Source organism: Anser anser (assembly GCF_964211835.1).
Source record: "Anser anser genome assembly, contig: HAP1_SCAFFOLD_278, whole genome shotgun sequence".
NCBI lineage: Eukaryota > Metazoa > Chordata > Aves > Anseriformes > Anatidae > Anser > Anser anser.
In genome coordinates, this window is record NW_028153680.1 from 72,468 (window position 1) to 94,718 (window position 22,251).

At 45.4% G+C, this 22,251-nt stretch overlaps 1 long non-coding RNA gene across 1 annotated transcript; it reads right to left on the reverse strand.

Annotated features, from left to right (window-relative positions):
- Positions 1-1,301: 1,301 nt before the first annotated feature.
- LOC310891650 lies at positions 1,302-9,820 on the reverse strand. The gene is made up of 2 exons (XR_014577658.1): positions 8,938-9,820; positions 1,302-3,910 (listed from the first exon to the last, which is right to left on the reverse strand). It is a non-coding gene; the product is annotated as an uncharacterized lncRNA (long non-coding RNA).
- Positions 9,821-22,251: the final 12,431 nt, after the last annotated feature.

A 22,251-nucleotide genomic window follows, 5' to 3' on the forward strand; every position in this document is an offset into this window, starting at 1 on the left:
CCCCAACCCCTCCCCCAAGGCAGGCCCTAACAGTGTACAAGCAGCTCCCACCCCCCCCCAGACGCAGGCCCTAAAGGTGTACAAGCAGGCCCCTACAGTATACAAGCAGCTCACAACCACCCCCCCAAAGGCAGGCCCCAACCCCCTCCAGATGCAAGCCCGAAAGGTTAAAACCAGCTCCAACTCCCCAACCCCCCCCGCCCCGCGCAGACGCAGGCCCCAAAGGTGTACAAGCAGTTCCCAACCCCTCCAAGGCAGGCCCCAAAAGTGTACAGGCAGGCCCCTACAGTGTAGAAACGCTCCAACCCCTCCCCTTCCACCTCGAGGGAGGCCCTCCCCCCCCAGTATACACGAAGCTCCCAACCCCCTCTCAGAGGAATGCCTAAAAAAGTATACAAGCAGCTCCTAACACCACCCCCCCCCCAAAAGAGGCAGTCCCCAAAGGTGTACAAGCAGGCCCTCAAATCCCTTAGGTGTACAAGCAGGCCCTTCAAATCCTTTAGCCCCTGCGCCAGCTTTATTGGCGAGCAGCGAGGCTGGGGGGGGAGGGGGGCAAGACAGCCTTAAATAAAATACAAATATAGAAAGTGTTATAAATGGCTGTTATAAATCCAAATAGGATTACAATCAAAGTTTACAATTTATTAAACGAATAGAGGCAAGCAAGCAGCGCTGGATGCGCCGGTGATTCAAAGATCATAAATCCAATTTCTTTAAGTGATTTATTCTTTATTGACGGCGCCGGATGCACGGGGGATCTTTCCGCCTATCGTGCATCCCGAAGTGAAAAGCCGTCCCAAATTTATACATCACAGTGATTAATATTTTATTAATGCCTATACATATTCATTATCTAACCCCGCCTACTCTCGCTTCTCATGCTAATCAGTTTTTTGTGTCCTGCGCCTGCGCAGATCCTCTCAGTGGTCTTGGGCAGGGGTCGTCGAGCTGTGGTCGGTGGTCTCAGAGAGGAAGGCCATAAGTCTTCCTCACAGTGTACTTTTCACCCTTGGTCAGGATTCTGCTGATTTAGCTTTCTTCCTAACCGCAAGGACTGTTTTTTCTTCGAATCTTCTGCTCATTATTTTCTTATCTTGGATTCCAATGTCTTGTTCGAGATATATTGCCCGTATATGTCCTATTTCGAGATACATTGTCCGTACATCTGTTTCCTGCCCTACACCTAATGTTCTGTTCTCCTTTAATAGTTTCATTCTTAACCCTTTCTTATCTGGAATCGCCTCAGCTTCCCTAATCAATCCCCCCTTTTCTTTTCCCCATGCAAATTCTTTTGCATTGCATGCCCTTATCATTAGCAGTATCGCAGTAACATACATACAAATATTCCTACTGCCAATAACATAACCAGATCAGTAAAAACTTGTTCTAACTATTGAAAATTGGGTAACCATGAGGTTAACTTATTCCATATTTCCTCAAAGCCCCATGAAATGTTATCCTTACTAATCTTATACAGAACCTTTGTTTGTTTCTATATTTCCTCTATGTCGGTAGAGACCTTTCCGAATACAAAAATTCTTCTTCCCAGCCTCTACGATATGTATCCCTCAATACCTTGCCATGTACTCTCGTCAGGGAAGCTAATATTGCCATTCGTTGTAACAATTTCCAATTCCAAACAAGTATTACAAAAGATAATATTAAACTTATACCAACTAACATCAATAGAACAATAATTGGGTGACACAATGTGTTCAAAATCCCAGTTGCAGTTGGCGACCATCCAAAGAGTTTGTCCCACCAGCTATGATCTGTGTCTTGTTTTACTCTTTGCAAAACTCTGTTTATTTCTTTTGTATCATGGTGGACAGTGATTAAAGTCTTCTCTCCATCTTCCTGAATGCCTTTTAAAATTTTGATCAGGTCTTGGTGTTTAAGTAATTGCTTCACTAGCGTGAGGTTCATCCCAATAGGTGTGGGTAATAACTTGTGATACATTGTGTTGTTGGACTTGATCAACTGGTGGGATACCACTGGTGCTGAATATAAAAAATCACACCCGATGATTCTAACAAAGTTACAAATACAAAAGTTAGAGTGATTTTTGCTAGGTAGAGTTATGTTTTCCTCATCTACTTCTACAAAAGCACAAGCAGTCCTTAAACACACACAGCCTTGACCAATATATACAAGCACAGTCTTTTGACTAGTATTTGGATGAATTTCAAAGTGGCAAACACCTTGCTCAGTGTCAAGACAGACATCCTGAGCATCAATTGTGTTGCTCTCACAAATAAATCCTTGTTGTTCCCGGGTAACACATGATTCTAGATTCACAGACTGCCATTTCCCGTTCTTCATCCGGGCCCAGGTTCTATGCTCCGAAGGATAGAGCACTGTTTCCTCATGATTTAACCCTAGTGCAACAATGGGGTGGATAACATAAACTGTAGCATTACGTATAGTAAGCACAAAGGCAGTAGCCATGTTAATAATGGGATCATAGGTAAAATTTACCAGAGTCCACCAAGATTGGAACTTCTTTTCAAAATCATTGGCATTGTCCCAAACAATCTTTCAGACTTCAGCCGGAAAAATGCCTTCACTTCCTTCCCTAATGATCAAGGCAGCCGTTGCCTGCATCCATAACTGTACCTGTATACAACTAAGAGCTAAAGATACATTATCTTGCGCCATACTAAGTGCATCTATTATTAGTCTGTGGTCCTGGTCTTCAGCCTTTTCCCATATTGGTAACACCTTTGAAACTTGCCATTGGCTAGTTCCCAATGCCAGTAAGGATGATTGCAGGGGCTGTTTTAGTTTTGTCAAATCGCTTGTTGCTGTGGCTAGCTTATTCATTAGTATTTCTGAATCAATTCCATTTAAAACTCCTAATCCTGTTCCTAGCATTCCAGTTAAGTCTCTTTGTGTTCTGCCCCTGAGGTGTACTTGCTTTTGTGACCATATTGTCCAGCCTTCTAATGATGTCTTTAGGAAAGGAGAACAGGCTGGTTGAACTGCTGAGATGTTAATTTGTATTAGCAATTCAACACGCTTGAGAGACCATTCTGGATTAAATAACAATTGTTGTTGGCCTGTGTTCCTTACTACATATGGGCCTGTTTCATAAATTTTGGGTTCCAGCTTGACTGGGGCTTGGGCATAGGTTGTAGGGGAAGGAAGTGCAATAGGGGGTCTCACTGTTGTAGGAAGTATAGCATATATTGTAAAATTTATCATGAGGCTCTCGCCTTCCTTGATCTCGAGCTTTTGACCATTATTAGTCCAAAAACAGTTAACTGCTACAGTCTGTGTTAATATAAAATTATACCAACAATCTAATTTACCTGGGCGGATACAACCTTCTTGTTGGCCACTTTTGGAAGTCGGTTTTACTAAAATCCCCGTTGCTTTCTCGTGGGCTGTTCCATTAATCATACGGCACCCTATTTCAATTTCGTCCCCTACAGTTCTTTGGTGTATCCACCCTTCCCCTAAATTTCGCCATTCTGATAATGCATGTAAATGATCACCATTTGTTCGCCAAATAACCACAACAGCTAACTTTCCATTAATGCTCTTATCCTCTGTGGTTACGGCTTCAGACCAAGGCCACCCACCATTCTCTATCATCATAGAAGCACCTTCCAATTCTTGAATCACAATTACAACTATAAGCCACAGAAATAAAACAATTCTGTTAACTAAATTTCTGCTAACTACATTACTAAATACTCCTGACCATAGTGTCTTCATTTCGCTTGACTGAACTTTAGTTTCAGTTCACCGTCACCCAGCGTTACTTTCCAGGGGGCTTTTGGAGCTTTCTTCACTCTCGAATAATGGATCCAGGCCGTTTGCTCCTTAATCTTGATGGCGGTATGTGTTGTCAGCAGCACCTGGTATGGTCCCGTCCACTTTTCTTCCAAAGGGCGACCTGCAAATGCTTTTACATACACATAATCCCCAGGTTTAAAGGGGTGGATTGGTTGGTCCAGCCCTCTAGCCCTGGTTCCTGAGACAACTTTAGATATTTGATCCAACTGTTTTTGGAGTCCTATTAAATAATTATACAAGTATCCCGACCCCAGTTGCGTCAGGTCCTCCCCGCTGAACAAAAACTGATAGGGTCTTCCGTATAATATTTCAAAAGGGCTTAGATTTTCCTTTGTCCGTGGTTTTACTCTAATTCTAAGTAAAGCCAAAGGGAGAGACTGAGGCCATGATAAATTAGTCTCTTGCCCTATTTTGGCTATTTGTTGTTTGATTAGATGATTCATCTTTTCCACTTGTCCGCTTGCCTGTGGTCTGTAAGGGGTATGGAGTTGCCAGTCTACCCCTAAGACCTTACTTACTTCTTGAACTATTTGCGCACAAAAATGAGAGCCTCTATCTGAGGACATTGCTGCCGGAATTCCGAAACGCGGTATTATCTCATTCAGTAAAACCTTAACCACTTCTCTTGCCTTGTTGGTTCGACAGGGAAAAGCCTCCGGCCACCCGGAAAAAGTATCTGTCAAAACCAACAAGTATCGATACCCCCCTTTTCTTGGCAGTTCTGAAAAATCTATCTGCCATTGTTGTCCTGGATAGTTTCCTTTACTGATTATTCCGAACTTTACCCTATTTTCTGTATTAGGGTTATGATGCAAACAAATACTGCATTGCTGGGTTACTTGTTTTACCGTAGTATACAGATTTCTTCCCACCAAGACTCGACTCAGATTTTTATATAAGGTGTCTGCTCCCCAATGAGTCTTATTATGTTCTGCCATGACCATAGGCCATATTAAATTAGAGGGTAGTACAACCCTATTATCTTTCAGGTATACCCATCCATCACTCCTTGCTTTTCCTCCCAGGTCCCCAATTAACTTTTGATCTTCCCGTGTGTACCTAGGTTCCTGTCCTTCACCTAAAGTTTGTATTTTACCGTCTGGTATTAAAGTGAGCGCTTCTGCCTCAGCCAATCCGGCCACCCTTTTTGCTTCTTGGTCAGCCAATCGGTTCCCTACCTCGAAGTCAGCGGTTCCTTTTTGGTGTCCCCGGCAATGTATAACAGCCACCTTCTCTGGGTGCTTTACCGCTTCCAACAACTTCAAAATCTCCTCAGCATATTTTATTTGTTTTCCTTGGGCCGTTAATAATCCTCGTTCCTTCCAGATAGCCCCATGTGCATGCACCACACCAAATGCATACTTAGAGTCTGTCCAGATATTTACTTTCTTTCCTGCTGCTAGTTCCAATGCCCGCGTAAGGGCAATTATTTCTGCTTTCTGAGCAGACGTCCCAAGGGGTAATGGTTTCGACTCAATTACCTGTTGAGTGGTCGTCACCGCATACCCTGCTTTGCGTTGTCCTTGTTTCACAAAGCTGCTTCCATCAGTATACCATGATTCGTCCGCGTCTTCCAAGGGCTCCTCCTTGAGATCTGGTCGGCTAGAATACACAGTTTCCATAGTTTCGATACAATCGTGGACCACTGGCTCGTCAGGAGCGTTACTAAGGAAAGAAGCTGGGTTCACAATGTTAGTAACCACAATTTCTACGTCATCTTGCTCCACCAGTATTGCTTGGTATTTTAAAAATCTTTGAGGGGATAACCAGTGTGCCCCTTTCTGCTCCAAGACTGCCGAGACAGTGTGTGATACCAGCACGGTTATCTTCTGTCCCATAGTGAACTTCCGAGCCTCCTGTATATTCATGATGACAGCGGCCACCGCTCGAAGGCAACCCGGCCAACCTTTACTTACTTCATCCAGTTGTTTAGAGAAGTAGGCCACAGCTCTCCTGTAGGGGCCCAGCTTCTGTGCCAGCACCCCCAGAGCCATCCCTTGTCTCTCATAGGAGTACAACCAAAAGGGTTTAGACAAGTCCGGTAGACCCAAAGCTGGTGCTCGCATTAACTCCAATTTAAGCTTCTTAAAGGCAGCCCGTGCTTCCCCCGTCCAGACCAATTTCGATTGGTTATTCTTGATGAGGTCATATAGGGGTTTTACAATTAGTCCATAATTATTAATCCATAGACGGCACCAACCTGTCATCCCTAGAAAAGTTTGTAATTCCTTAATGGTCTGTGGTTCTGGGGTACGGCAGATAGTTTCTTTCCGTTCTGTTCCTAACTCCCTTTGTCCCCCTGAAATCTCAAACCCCAAGTAAGTTACACGTGACTGAATCAGCTGAGCCTTCTGTTGAGAGACTCGATACCCATTCAAACCCAGAAAATTAAGGAGACTTATCGTCCATTGCATGCAGCTGCTCCTATTCTCAGTGGCTATCAAAAGGTCATCAACGTATTGCAGCAGAACTCCTTCGGTGTTTGGGGCCTCCCAAACCTCAAGCTCTTTTGCTAGTTGATTCCCAAAAATCGTGGGGCTGTTTTTGAATCCCTGCGGCAATACGGTCCAGGTCAATTGAGCCTTTCGTCCTGAGTCTGGATTTTCCCATTCAAAAGCAAAAAGCTTCTGACTTTCTGGGGCTAAAGTCAGGCAGAAGAAGGCATCTTTTAAATCCAGTACGGTAAACCAAACTAAATTATCTTTTAATTTAGTCAGTAATGTGTACGGGTTGGCTACCACAGGGTGTATATCTTCAGTGATCTTATTTATAGCTCTTAAATCCTGCACTAATCTATAGTTCTTCCCATCTGGCTTCTTAATTGGTAGTATAGGAGTATTATATTTCAGATTCACACTCAACCAGCAGTCCATGTTTTAAAAACTTATCCACTATCCCCTTAATTCCTCTCCTGTCTTCTAATCTTAGGGGATATTGCTTAATCTTAACTGGCCTTTCCCCTGGCTTTAATCTCACCACTATCGGGGCTGCATTTTTGGCTCGCCCAGGGATGTCAGTAGCCCAGACTCCTGGGTAAACTTGGTCTAAAATCTCCGAAGGTACTTTACCGATGGGGTCTGCTTGTATCAGCGTTAAGCTTAGCGCGGTTATCAGCTTTTCTTCTCTCACCTTTAACCCCACCTTCCCTTTTTCAAAGACAATTTCCGCTTCTAATTGTTCTAGTAAATCTCGCCCCAGCAAAGACTTCGGGGATCCTGGTAAATATAAAAACCTATGTATTCCCATCTGTTTCCCGAACTTATATTTTAAAGGCCTTAGGAAAAAGGCTTTCTCGTGCTGGCCTGTAGCTCCTATCACCGTCACAAAATCCTCATCCTCTGGTATCAATTTCTGGTTTAACACAGAATAAGTCGCTCCTGTGTCAATTAAAAACTCCACTTCCTGTCCTGATTTCCCTAGCTTAATTTTAACCAGCGGATCTGCTAGGGTAGAATCCCCCGGTCCACTTCATTGGTCGGGAGATACACTAGCTACCATCAACCTGTTCTTCTCCCATTGTTTCCGACATTCCCTTTTCCAATGACCCACTTCCCTACAATATGCACACTGATTCGGTCTCAGGGGAGGCTTTACTGACCTTCCCCTTATCCCATTCCCTCTTCCTTTTCCCCGAAAAGGTTCTTCTTGCCTCTGTAAGGCCGCAACAGTTGCCGCAGCAATAGCCCTACCCAGCCTTTGTTTCTCATTCCCTTCTCGATTCCTAAATACCCTCCATGCCTCTTCCACCAGCCTTTCTAAATCTCTCACATCCGGCTCTTTCATTTTCTGAAGCTTCCGCCTTATATCGTCCGCAGACTGACCCAAGAACAATGATACTAGCTGGACTTTACCTTCCTCAGAAGAGGGGTCTATCGTTGTAAATTTTTGCGTTGCTGTCCTTAGCCGATCGAGAAATTCTGACGGGGTCTCAGTTTGCCCCTGTTTTATGGTATATAACCTAGACCAGTTTACAGACTTTGGTATCGCACTTTCCAAGGCGATCCTAATCCATTCCTGATATCTTTTTAATAACCTATAATCACCCTCATCATTATAGTCCCAGTTTGGGTCCACTCTGGGCACATATACCTCCACAGTTCCAGGTAAAACTGACGTTACCTGGGTCTGTACTTGAGTTTGTGCATTCTTAATTACCAGTTGCTTTTCCAGTTTCCGATAATGCTGCCAGCATTATCTCTATATCTTTCCAATCGGGATCTAAATTCTTTACAATCAGCTCAAACCTCCGGGCCACTGATTCTGGATCATCCCGGTATCCTTTCACAGCTTCCTTCCGTGAATCTAACTCGGCAGTTGTGAAAGGTACTTTTATCCGAGCTGGTCCGTTAGCCCCCATAGCCTGTCGTAACGGGGCTTGAATAACGGGCCCGACCTTACTTCGGGTTCGAGCCGTGATCGGGGTAAAGTCTCCATTCCCCCAACTCTCATTTTTCTTATCTATTCTGCCGTTTCCTGGTCTCGCCCCCACGCCTTGTTCTATTATCTGGGGCGGGAGGACATAATCCTCCATTCTCTCCTCTGACTCATTCAATTTCAAACATCTCTGCCCGATACTGCACGCCGAACAACATCTTTTCATTTTTCCTGCCCCTTCCTTCTTCATATCCTTTTCTATTGCCAGGATCAAAGGATCCTGTGGGGCTAAGTTAATTCCACACTCCTTCTGCCATTCCGGGTGGTTTCTCAAAGTGAAAAACATATCTGCGTATGACACCTCATCCCACTTTCCCTCTCTCCTTAGAAACAACATTAACTGTAGTAAAGTATTATAATTTAAGGTTCCATTCAGTGGCCATTTCCCTCACAATCCAACTTATAAAGTGGCCACCATTGATTACAATATTTTATCAACGTTTTCTTATTTTCAGTTCCACCGGGGGATCCCCCTATATTTTTCCAATGACTCAAGATACATCCCAACGGGCTTTTCTTTGGAATCCCACTACTCTGCTGCCCCCCCATGTTACAGTTCAGAATGTTTCTTGTTACACAATACAAGCCGGCAGCTTTCCACAATAACACCAAGATCCTAGTAACGTTATAAAGTGTACAATCAAAATCCCAAAGACAATAGCCAAGGTCAAGTTCCACATTTAAACACAACGTAACACTAACCTCGCATGCAAAGGTTATTTGTTTCCCAACAGCAACTCAGTGCTTTCCAAAAAACCAAATGCCGTCCTGCAGAAAACTTTTACTTTCCGACTTACAGACGACCCCAATTGACCGGTCAACCAAATAAACCAAAATAAAGAATATAATCACTTACAATGATGGGGTCCGTGTCTGCCTCCGCAGTGATCCGTTGAGTCGAGGAGTCCCTCCGGGAAATCCCGGGGGTACCCTAGGGAGTCCTGTTCCCAGCGGGTCCTGCGGTCCGACAGAGAAGAAGTCCCATCTGGGTCGCCAGATTGATTCAAAGATCATAAATCCAATTTCTTTAAGTGATTTATTCTTTATTGACGGCGCCGGATGCACGGGGGATCTTTCCGCCTATCGTGCATCCCGAAGTGAAAAGCCGTCCCAAATTTATACATCACAGTGATTAATATTTTATTAACGCCTATACATATTCATTATCTAACCCCGCCTACTCTCGCTTCTCATGCTAATCAGTTTTTTGTGTCCTGCGCCTGCGCAGATCCTCTCAGTGGTCTTGGGCAGGGGTCGTCGAGCTGTGGTCGGTGGTCTCAGAGAGGAAGGCCATAAGTCTTCCTCACAGTGTACTTTTCACCCTTGGTCAGGATTCTGCTGATTTAGCTTTCTTCCTAACCGCAAGGACTGTTTTTTCTTCGAATCTTCTGCTCATTATTTTCTTATCTTGGATTCCAATGTCTTGTTCGAGATATATTGCCCGTATATGTCCTATTTCGAGATACATTGTCCGTACATCTGTTTCCTGCCCTACACCTAATGTTCTGTTCTCCTTTAATAGTTTCATTCTTAACCCTTTCTTATCTGGAATCGCCTCAGCTTCCCTAATCACCGGGAGTCTCTGCTCCCCCAGGACGCACACCTGTTACTTAAGGCGGCTGGTTTTGATGCTCCCAGGCTAATACATATTCATTACTACTTCGAGAAGAGGCAGGGTTATTAGAATTGGTTTCCGGAATCCGAAACCCCTCCCAGGGGCGCCTGCGTACCAGTCTCTGGTGGTCTCTCGGGGCTTGCTCGGGCTGAATGCTGGTTGTCTTCCTCCCAGGCTTTTGTCCTTCAATTGTCCTTCAGCTCCCCCTTCCTCCTCGTTTGGGAGCCTCTGCGCCGGATTTCAGAAACTCTAGCAACATCCCCTGCAGTAGTCAGCACTTTTCCCTAAAAACCCCTTTGTTCTCTTATCACCTAGACCCGGGCCTCGATGTTAACCCTTCAAATCCCTTAGTGACACGAATTGCTGGACCATTCCTTACAAAAGGAAGGATAAAATATGTAGAGGAGCAATGGCACACGCGAAAGCCCAGCGCCGCGGGCAGAGGCAGCGAAGGTTGACGGCAGAACAGTGCTCGGTTTGAACACGGAGAGGGAAAGCGAGGGGAAGGTGGCCGAAGCCGGTCGCAGTCTCTGAGCTCTCCTCCTCCTGATTGTTTTCTCTCAAAGCCATTTCTGTCTGTGTGCGGACACCCGGAGCCGGCAGAAGTCCCCGTGAAGTCCTTCGGCAGGACGGAGGGCTGCGTGGGCTCCAGTGAGAGAGGGAGTTAGGAGAATCTTATCAAGTAGAGATAGAGCGCTGACAGCGTTAAACTAGGATGCTACTTAGCGTCTTTGCTAACTATGGTGCATTGTGCCAATTAACTAAAGCAAGAAGCCTTGGGCCCCTTACCAAGGTCAGTCTCCTAATAAGAGAGTGAGCCTATCTTAAGAAACTGGGAGAAACTGGTCCTGCAGATGGACAAGAGCCAAGGAGCAACTGAGTCTGTGCAAAGACAAGAGGTCAACTAGCGGTGACGAGGAAGAGTCATCAATCTTCATGCCCACGACCTCCCGTGCTGCCCAGCGCTGAATAAACATACCTACTTTACAATCTCACTGATTGTGGAGTCCCTTTTCCGCAAGTCACTAGCAGCGGTTTCTGCCACAGAGGTTTTCCCAGAGCCGCTTCAAAGCTTCCCTCGCGGAGCTGGGGCGTCGCAGGGGGTCGTCAAAGCACGCACGCGCACACACACGCACACGCACACACACACACACAGGCGTTGTTGTCCAAACAGAAAGTATTTACAACAAATTCGACAAGCGGTTTTCCTCTGCCAGCAGCAAATGCCTGAGGGCCCCTACAGCTTCACAAATCATAGCACAAAGAGCCTAAAGTTCCTCTAAAATTTAGGGAAATGATTCAAAATAGATCTGCTAGGGGAAAACGATCACTGGCGGCAGGGTACACAATACACGCGAGTCTCAGCTCTCCTCCGCAGGGTCAGTGCCCACGCCCAAGTGCGACGCTGATGGCACCCGAACATTTGCTGTAGCAGGCAGCAGAGCCAGCAGCTCAGGGGAGCAGTTTTAAAAACCAGGAGGCACTTAAACCAACCCTTAATTGACCCAGTTACTGCAGGAGAGTCCCGACTACTCGCCCTGGAGTCCTACTGTCACCAGCAAAAAGCACCAACCAAAGCTTGGGGGAACTTTGGTACAGCACAAGAGAAGGGAGTGGGGGTAGCGTAGCCGTATCGCAGAGCTGCTGCTTTTCACACCATTTTATCATCCCTGATAATTGAAAGTAAGGCCGGGTGGGCTGACCCCACCACCACCACTCCTGGCAGCATGTTTGGTCCACAACGCTAGAATAATTATTTTGCTCCCTCCCGCCCCTACAGCTTCATCATCTGAAAAGATTACAGTCAAAACAATGGCATACACAAATTAAAGTCAAGAGTTGATGTTATAAATGACTGGGTCCCAAATAGGATTACAATCAAAGTTTACAATTTATTAAATGAATAGAGGCAAGCAAACAGCGCTGGGTGCGCCGGGAGTCTCTGCTCCACCAGGACGCACACCTGTTACGTAAGGCGGCTGGTTTTTATGCTCCTAGGCTAATACATATTCATTACTACTTCTAGAAGAGGCAGGGTTATTATAATTGGTTTCCCGAATCCGAAGTCCTCCCAGGTGCGCCTGCTTATCAGTCTCTGTTAGTTTCTCGGGGGCCGCTCGGACAGGGAGGCTCATATTCTTCCTCCTTATCTAGTGGTCTCTTGGCCGGCTGTCAGAAGTTACTGCACGTCCGTGCAAAGTCAGCAGTTTTTCTCTGAAGAAATCCCTTTGTTCTCTTCTCGCCTAAACCCAGGCCTCGATGTTAACCCTTCACACCCCTTAGTGGCACGAATTGCTGGACTATTCCTTACAATTCCTCCCTTTTTTTTTTTTAATATCATCAATTCGTGTCTCTTCTTCAACTTTTGTTAGTAGCAGTTGGATTTCATCAGTCAGTTCTCGGGGTGTCCATTTCTTAAGCATCATTATCGACACATCACCTTTTCTCTCCCAAAGTCATCACAAACTGGGTGCTATTTATTATCCGCCGTATCAACAACGTAAAGCAAGGTATCATACAAGGTATAAACAATAATGTCATTACACCACATGGTCCTTTTAACCCATGGTCCACCGGGCAACCATGAAAAGAAATCCCAATCCATACCCTTCCAAGTTTGTACTGGGACGTGGGCTAGCTTTTTAATTTCTTTTGTTATCTGCTTAACCACTTTTCCATTATCATCAATTTGTAAACAACAATTAGAATCGTTCAGTTTTCCACACACTCCCCCTTCTTCTGCTAGTAAATAGTCTAAGACCATTCTACGTTGAAAGATAGCATTCCTCATCTGAGTGGATTGATCAGCCAGAAGATCCAAGGTCGTCGCTGTTTAATTGGTTACAACTTCGAGGATAGCTTGCGACCTAATTATTCGGTTCAAATTATAAATAGGTTCTCGGGCTCCTGATACCAACTCATTCGGGTTCCAGGTAGCTGGCCCATAATGCTGTATGATTCTTTCAGGAGGCCATTCATCCTTTCCCCATTTTTGGGCACTATCCCCGGATAAGGAAGTATCAATAGATCGTTTTACTCTGTTCAAGTCATCATATAATCTTATTCCTAAATGATTTCCTTGTGTTTGTGACAATAAAAAGAACAAGGGTCTTATGTACCCCCCATAGCATATTCCCGACCAGTTTCCAGGTAGCCTCTTGTAAGCATGTTTGCCACACACCCAATAATGTCCCTTTAGGGCCCACGTCGTTTGGAAAAGGACCATCCCATCCATCTTTACCCTTTGGGGCGTGATAATACAGAGTGTCCTTGTTACCGAGTGGTCCTGTTACAATGTCTGCCCCGTTTGTACTCGTATATGCACGCTTCCAAGCTCCCACGTTGGGTTTCCACTTACAGTCACAATTCAGTTCTCTTTGGCGACCTGTCATATTATAAGCCTTTTTCGCCGTCCAATCTTGAGAGTGTGGGAAGCGCCTTCAATCAGGGGGTTGGGCCCGCTTTCAGAGCTTGTGTTACCATTCAGCCCTTCAGGGTGATCCAGCTCCTGGAAAAACTAATCACAATTTTATTATGGGTTTAAAAGGTTCTCATGTTATTTTTCTCAGGACAAACTGATCTTGGTGTGGGAGAAGTCCGGTCGAGGCACTCTCACTCGGCGGTCAATACCCATAGGGGTTGCCTCCCTCGGTAGACCATACACGCCGCAGTGGAGGGTCCTACCCCGGTCTTGCCTTCTCCCTTTCCTCCCTTCAGCCTTGTCCTCTTTATCCAGTGCCCTTAATTCATGCAGAACCTCATTGCTGGGATATCAGTTCCTCTTTAGTCTCAGTTTCAGTTCCCCAGGAGTGGACTCAACCCTCCAGGCTTCGGTAGTTATTGGTCCTTTTATTCTGGATGCGTGGGTCCAACCCCTTCTTGCTGTTCTCACAGCTGTTTCAGTAGTAAGTAAAACAAGGTACAGTCCCTCCCATCGGGGGTTCAATGATTCTTCTCTCCAGGTTTTTATTAAGACCTTGTCTCCTGGTTGTATTTTATGAATAGCAAATCCTAAAGGTGGTGTCTGAGTCATCATCCCAATTTCTCTTATCTCCTGTAATCTCCTTCCAATGGTAATTATGTATTTCTGGATACTATGATCCTCAACTACATTGTTCCCTAGGGGCATCCCTTGAGAATAAGGCATACCATATAACATTTCATATGATGATAATCCAGTCTCACTGTGTGGTTTAGTTCTTATGTTTAAAAGTGCCAATGGTAAGCATTTCGTCCAGGGCAGCTGTGTCTCGATCATTAACTTAGCCAATTGTTGTTTTATTGTTTGATTCATCCTTTCTACTTTCCCTGAGCTTTGTGGGTGCCACGGAGTGTGGTATTCCCACTGAATACCTTTCAAGGGGTACATCCTTCAAATCTTTGTGGCTGGCGTATGTTCGATTATTTGCACACAACTGTGTTCCAACGGTCCTTCTTCTGGAACAGTTCCTAGAAATACTGCTGGATATAACAGGTTAGTCGTTTTCAAGGTTATGTCATCTTGTTCAGTTAGGATTGCCTGATATTTCATCATCCAGCTGGGTGATAACCAGTGCCCCCCCCCCCCCCCTTTGTTCCAAAACGGTTGTTACCATATGTGGTCCAAAAACTTCAATACGTTTTCCCATTTGAAGGCAAATAATTTTCTACTATCTTTATCAAGAGGTATGCAAAAGAAGGCATCCTTTAAATCTATCACGGTAAACCATTTATATTTCCCTTTCACAGATGTTAACAATGTGTAAGGATTAGCTACTACCGGGTGAATATCCTTTGTTATTTCATTTATTGCTCTAAGATCTTGTACAAATCTATACTCGCCATTCGGCTTCTTTACTGGAAAAATTGGAGTATTGTATTCCGATTTACATTCTTCCAGAATCTGATATTTGAGAAATTTGTCAATAATTTTCACCATTCCCATGCCTAGCTTCTATCTTAAGTGGATATTGTTTGATTCGAACAGGTTTGGCTCCTTCCTTTAATTCCACCTTTACCGGTTGTGCCAGTTTCGACTTCCCTGGTACATCTGTTTCCCGTACTGTTGCTATAACTGCATTTTCTACTTCTCTTGGAATATTAACAAAGGGTTTATCTTTGATCATTAGGATTTGGCCTACTTTGGACTCAGGTACCTTCATTATTAATTCTCCATCCTCAAAGGTTATTGTTGCATCTAATTTGGCTAATAGATCCCGTCCAAAGAGTGGCATCGGGCATTCTGGTACATACTAAAATTTATGGGTTAGTTCCTCACCCCCAAAACGCAAATCAAGGGGTCGTAAGAATGACCATTCTTCCTCTTTCCCTGTGGCTCCAATTATTGTAGTTGTCTTAGTTCCTAATCGTCCTTTTAAACTATTTAACACTGAATATGTTGCTCCTATTACATTTACAGCCTAATTAACACAGAGAAAGAAGCTCCCATAACCAACAAAAAATTCAAGCCTCTGTCTTCGTTTCCTAGCTTTATTTCAACTAGTGGACCTGCTAGGGTAGATGCCCCAGGTCCCCATCATTCCTGACTGTTGTTTGTCCTGCAGCCTAAGACAATTTCTTTCTGATATCAGGGGCTGATTGCCCTGGAAAGAGGTTAGCCAGTTGCCTCTCTCTCTCTCTTTTTTTTTTTTTTTTTTTTTTTAAGCCAGGTCCATTTTTTTTTTTTTTTCATTGCATTTCAAAGTTGGTCCAGAAATTCAAAAATTCCGTAAATTCCATAGGGGTTTCTTTTGGACCTTGTTGGAACAGATTCTCAATTCCCAATAGCCAATTTAACCAGATTTTAGTATTTACATAATTTCCGGGGTGATTAGGGTCTCAGTGAGGGGGTCGCTCAGGGGAATGCAATCGTTGAAAGTTCCCTGAGCGGTCCCATTGGCAATCTGAGCTCACACAGGAACTCAGGTTGTTTCAAGAGTTAGCTGCTTTTCTGTTTCCACGACAACTCTCTCGGACCCATCATGGTCCCTCCGCCCCAGAGGGCTCACACCGTGATTTTGAGATCTCAGCCTCGGGTTGAGGCGGAACTATTAGAATTCCTACATCCTCTTTCCCTGCTCATTCAGCATCAAAATGCTCTGTTAAATACTACATGCCACACAACCTTTAACACCTTCAACAACCCTTTTAACACTTCCTTTATCTTTCTCCAGCCCGTACTTTTCTAATGCCAACACCAAAGGCTCAGTCAGGGGCCAACTTAATTCCAAACCTTTTCCCTCCAACATGCTGAAACAACATATCACTATACAACATTTCATCCTATTTTCCTTCTCTCCTCAAAAACATTAATTGCAAGACACTGTTATAGTCGATTGATCCATAAAGTGGCCATTTAGTTTATATAGTGGCCACCATTGATTGCAATACTTAGTGAAAGTCCTCTTGCTTTCTGTGCCCCCATTTCTAACAATATCCTTCCAATGTGCCAATATGCACCCGAGGAGGCTTTTTTTTTTTTTTTTGGACGTCTTTGTTTTGGATTTTACCCATTTCCTTGATTTCCCATTCCCTTTTATTTATTTATATTAGTTACTGTCCCTTGTTTCAATTTCCACACAAACCATTTTATTGCAGGTTTTTACTATCTTTTCCTAATCTTCTTCCCAAATGTCCCAATTCTCTGGGATTAAACTCTTCTTTCCACATACAAACTTTACTATTTCAGATTATTAATGAGCCCCATTCCAATCATAAATCCGCAGGACTTCGGAAAAACACCTGAAGCACTCAGCCTTCTGTCTTCTAGACAAACAATAACACCTTTTCCACAAAATTTACATTTCAATAAGACCGAATTTCAAGCCAAATGCTAATTTTTCTCATGCACTTTGTTAGTAAGCCTACACAAAACAAGGAATCACTCCTGTGTATCCGTCAAGATGGGGGTTTAAAAAGGTATTGAGGCCTAAATAAATTCGCTCTCCCCCTTCTTACCGAATTCCCAGGGCTCAGGCCCGAACCACCAAAGAAGTGACTCTCCGTTCTACCACTTTGATAATCAGTCAGCCCCTCTCCCCCGATACTTGGGAAACTGACCGAACACCACCGCGAATATAGCCAAACTTCTAAACTGTTACTTAGATAATGCTCCCACCTTCCTCCTTGACACAGTCAAAACACTTAAGAACAAAACAGGATTACAAGATGCACCACCGGGGGTGGATTGTTAGGATATAGAGGTGGTAGGTTATCCAATGACTCCCATTCATCATCTTTTTCTTTTTCCTTTTTTTTTTTTTATTTTTTATTTTTTATTTTTTATTTTTTTGTTCTCTTCTTCGTCAAACTTCTCGTCTGCTTTTAGTGTAAATATTGAGGCTGGAAAAGGACGTGAGATCCTGATCCATAATCCTGCATAATCACTTTCCTCCTGGCTAAAAGGTTCCTTTGAATTAACATGTATATTTAAGGCCTGGCAAACCCAGTCTTCAAAGGATCCGAAAACGGGCCAAAAGACATGTGGTCTTAAAGGCTCCTTTGGCCATTCTGTCATACAATACTGAACCATTTTTAATTTACTTTTTCCCTTTTCCGGGGCCCCTATCGTTCCAATTTCTAATCATTATCCCTAATGGACTTTCTGGTGGTATGTCTGGTAATTTGCTCCCTTTTCTCTGGTCCCGGGTCTTCAATTTTGTCTGACCCATCTAGGAATTTTACTGTGGCAATTCCTACAGCCCTTGGTTGCCTTAGTGAGAGTGTCTTGCAGGGGGTTTAGGACCTATCACCCACCCACGAATCCTATAGGAATCGCTTCGGTCCTTCACCGGCCAAGTCCCTCGCGGGAGATTGGAACCGCGGTTAGAAGACCTCCACAATCGCTTCGGAACTACGTTCCGTCTCAGTCACACTCTCACACACACAGGCAACCGAAACCCACCCAACCGAACGGTATACGCCTTAAATACTTACGACTCCGTCGTCTTCGTTCGGATCTTCGCGCGCAGAATTACGGGCAAAATATAGTGCTGCAGCCGGCAAAGGGAGCTCATAAAAAAATCTAAATCTTTGCTTGCCCTTATTCAGGTTCAAGATGGCATTAGCCCCGACCTGACTCGAACAGGAGCCACCAAATGGTGGGGGCGCCCCTCCTAGATCAAGTCAGAATTCAGGAACCAAGACCATCCCGGACGAGCCCCCAAGAGTTATAAATGACTGGGTCCCAAATAGGATTACAATCAAAGTTTACAATTTATTAAATGAATAGAGGCAAGCAAACAGCGCTGGGTGCGCCGGGAGTCTCTGCTCCACCAGGACGCACACCTGTTACGTAAGGCGGCTGGTTTTTATGCTCCTAGGCTAATACATATTCATTACTACTTCTAGAAGAGGCAGGGTTATTATAATTGGTTTCCCGAATCCGAAGTCCTCCCAGGTGCGCCTGCTTATCAGTCTCTGTTAGTTTCTCGGGGGCCGCTCGGACAGGGAGGCTCATATTCTTCCTCCTTATCTAGTGGTCTCTTGGCCGGCTGTCAGAAGTTACTGCACGTCCGTGCAAAGTCAGCAGTTTTTCTCTGAAGAAATCCCTTTGTTCTCTTCTCGCCTAAACCCAGGCCTCGATGTTAACCCTTCACACCCCTCAGTGGCACAAATTGCTGGACTATTCCTTACAGTTGACATAGTAACTCCGGGATTTGGGTATCAACTGTCCGAGAAATCAGAACACCCAGGCTTCACAATGTGCCCAACATCGAGCTGTGCCAAGGGGGGGCGGAAGGAAGAAGCTTTCCGTTTAAGCCTTCAGAGCATCGCTCCATCACTACGTCAATTCACAGCCACCACAGCGTGCCGATGGACATCTTTCTGTGCCAAAAGAAACAAGTGCTTTGTCCTCTTGATATCAAAGGTAGCCACCTATAGTTACGGAACCATGCACAAGACCTTAACTCTGACCAGCAGGAAAACTTAGGACAACTGAGTGCAGATCCTGCCAATTTCTACCAGTTCCAACTGTGCTTTAAGTCTCATTGCAAAGCCTCAGTTAGAAAAAGGATCACCTCAGGGTATCCAACAAGAAGAAGAGTTGTTTTCTTTTTTTTTTTTTTTTTTTTTTTCAATATACCATAGGACTATGCAGTTCAATCATCAATCATCTTGGAAAGCTCAAGGAGGAGGTCATCCTCATCCTTCCCTGGGTCCAAGTCGAGCTTGGCTTCCAGTATGCCGTCTGAGAGTTCCCAAAGTAGCATCTCTAAATCCTCGTCTACAGATACGGGCGCGTTGCCTGTGGAACTCAGCCGGCGTGTCCTTGCTTCTTCTAGCTGGGAAGAAGCTGAAGTCGAGCTTGAGAACTCCATTGGCTCCACGGATTCTGCCTGGCTTCCAAGATGTGCTTCAGGTCTTGGCAGAGCAAGGAAGAGAACAATCAGTATATGCCATTTCTTAACGGGAAATCCCTTTTCTGCAAACCGGCTCTTAAAACCGTAGCCAACCCCTCCTGCACTTCAATCTTACCCAGGGATTATTATTCAATTAACCCAGGGCTACATTTAGAGCCCAATATATTAGCAGGTACATTTTTCAGTTTGGGGGTTTCTCTGTGAAGCCAGAGCACCCGGAGTCTAGCAAAGACGGGAAACCAACATGGCCTCCCGGAAGCCCAGTGTCCGAGAACTACATCTCCCGGCATGCTCTGGGAAAACAATATGGACTCCCGGAAACCCGGTGGCCAAGAACTACATTTCCCAGCACTCCCCAGAAAATTGAGCCTCGCAGCGTGCCGTAGGACGCCATTTTTTGCTCTGTTAAACATTACCGGTTTCGTGTTTATGGAGGGTTTTCCCGCCGTTTTGGGGGGTTTCCCCTCAATTTCGGGTTTTCAGCTCTCCATTTCAGAGTTCTTCCCCGCAATTTTGGGGTTCCTTCCCCTAATTTGGTGCTTCGCCCCCCCCCCCCCCCCTTTTGGGGTTCCCCCTCCATTTTGGGGATTCCCCCCAATTCCAAGCCCCCCACAATTTTGGAGGCCCCCACCATCCTTTCTTGGCCTGCCACCCTAATATTAAGGTTCTTTCCCCCAATGTTGGGGTTCTCACCACATGTTTGAGGTTCCTTCCCTTAATGTGGGGCTTAGCTCCCCGGGATCTGGGGCTTTAACCCCAATTTTGGGGGTCCCCCCCAAGTTTGGGGATTCCTCCCCAGGTCTGGGGGGGGGTCCACATTCAATTCTGGAATTTCACACTTCCATTTAAGTCTTCTTCCCCCCAATTTGGGGGTTCACCCACCCAATTTTGGGGGTTCCTCCCCTAATTGGGGGGGACACAACCAATTTGGGGGGGGACACAACCAATTTGGGGGGTCCCCCCAATTTTAGAGTCCCCCACCCTCCTTTTTTGGGTTTCCCCCAATATTAAGAGCTCTTCCGCCCAATTTTGGGGGACCCCACAATTTTGACGTTTCTTCCCCTAAATTGGGGCTTCGACCCTTCAATTTTGGGGGGGGCTCCCCCCTTAGTTTGGTCTTCCACCCTAATATTGGGCCTTAGCCCTAAGAACCCTGACCCCTAACACTACGGCTCCCACGGATCTAACCCTAACCCCTACCCCAAAAAACCCTAGAAACCCTAACCCTAAAAACCCTTACAGTCCTAACCCGATAAAATTTACCACACTAGACCTACGCCTAAAAGCCCTAACCCTAAAAATTAAGACCCTCTAAACCCTAACCCAAAACGTAAAGATTCTCAAAGCCCTAACGCTGGAGACCCTAACCTTAAAAAAAAAAAATAAGACCTTAAAACCCTAACCCTAAATACCTGACCATAACTAAAACCCTAAGACCCTAACCCTAAAAACCCTATCAACACTAAAACCACAAAATACTTTAAAACCTTAACACACTAACCCCCAAACCCTAACCCTTATAACTCCAACCCTAACAACCTTAAAATCCTAACCCTAAACCCTGGAAACCCTAACCCTGAAACCCAACCCTAGTGCCTTAGCCCTGAAACCTTAAAACCCTAACACCTTATTAGAAACACTCTGTAACCAATACCATAGGCTCAGGCAAGTATCTCAGTGAGGTAGCATTTTTATTCACGATTGCAATGGCAGGCGTCCCACAAGCCACCTACTAGTTCCATAACACAGTTTATATAATTTTTTTTTTCCTCTCGGTGACCAGGACCCTCCCCAGTTTCCCCATTGACTGGGTAATCCATGTTCACAATCTATCCAGTGCTTCACAGAAAATACACAGCTGCTGGCCTGTTACTAGTCAATTTTATTTTTTTCTTGACTGTTTTCCTCTTTGAGGTGGTAATGTTTCTTACACCGTGATTTCCACCCAATTGCTCTAAGGATTCTGGTTGTCTGCATTTTACAAGGTTGTCTGTTAAGCTTTCTTATCACTGCAAGCATATATCAATACCACCTTCCTTCCCTCTAAACGATGTAACTCTGTGCAAAAACATTTTTATTCCCACAACCTTGATCCCCTTACCCTAAAATCCTTATTCTCTTTAACCCTAACAACTCTAACCACAACCCTAACCCTTCATATCAACCCCCCGACGCTAATGACACTGACTAATGATCCAAACCCCAAACCCCAGGCAACCAACAAAGAAACCGACACAAAGCTGAAAACTACAAAAAAGGCAAAACCCTGGATACAGACCCCAAATCACAAACACGCTACCAAAATGCTACAGAAAAGCCCCAGACGCAGGCCCCAAGCACTACAGCTAGGCCCCAGAAGCTCTAGACACATCCCAAAGCCAAAATGCAATCCCCAAACACTACAGAAAAGCCCCCAAACACCAGACACAGGCTGCAGAAGTCTACAAGCAGGCCCCAGCCACACCCGGATGCAGACCCCAACTGTCCACAAGCAGCTCCCAACCCACCCCCCCCATGAACTGGACCCCCCACCACCACCACCCAGATGCATGCCCCAGGCCCCAGGCCTCAGCCCCAGCCCCCACACCCCAGACTCAGGCCCCAAAGGTGTACAACCAGCTCCCAACTGCCCCCCTCAAAGGGAGGCCCCAAAGCCTGCCAGAGGACCCTAGAGCGTACAAGCAGCTCCCAACCCCCCCGGCACAGGCCCCAACCCCCCCCCAGACACAGGCCCCAAAGGTGTACAAACAGCCCCAACCCCCCAAGACCCAGACCCCTACAGCGTAGAAGCAGCTCCCAACCCCATGCCCCCAAGGCACATGCCCCAACCCCTCCCCCAAGGCAGGCCCTAAAAGTGTACAAGCAGCTCCCACCCCCCCCCAAGACGCAGGCCCCAAAGGTGTACAAGCAGGCCCCTACAGTATACAAGCAGCTCACAACCACCCCCCCAAAGGCAGGCCCCAACCCCCTCCAGATGCAAGCCCGAAAGGTTAAAACCAGCTCCAACCCCCCCCCCCGCCCCGCCCCGCGCAGACGCAGGCCCCAAAGGTGTACAAGCAG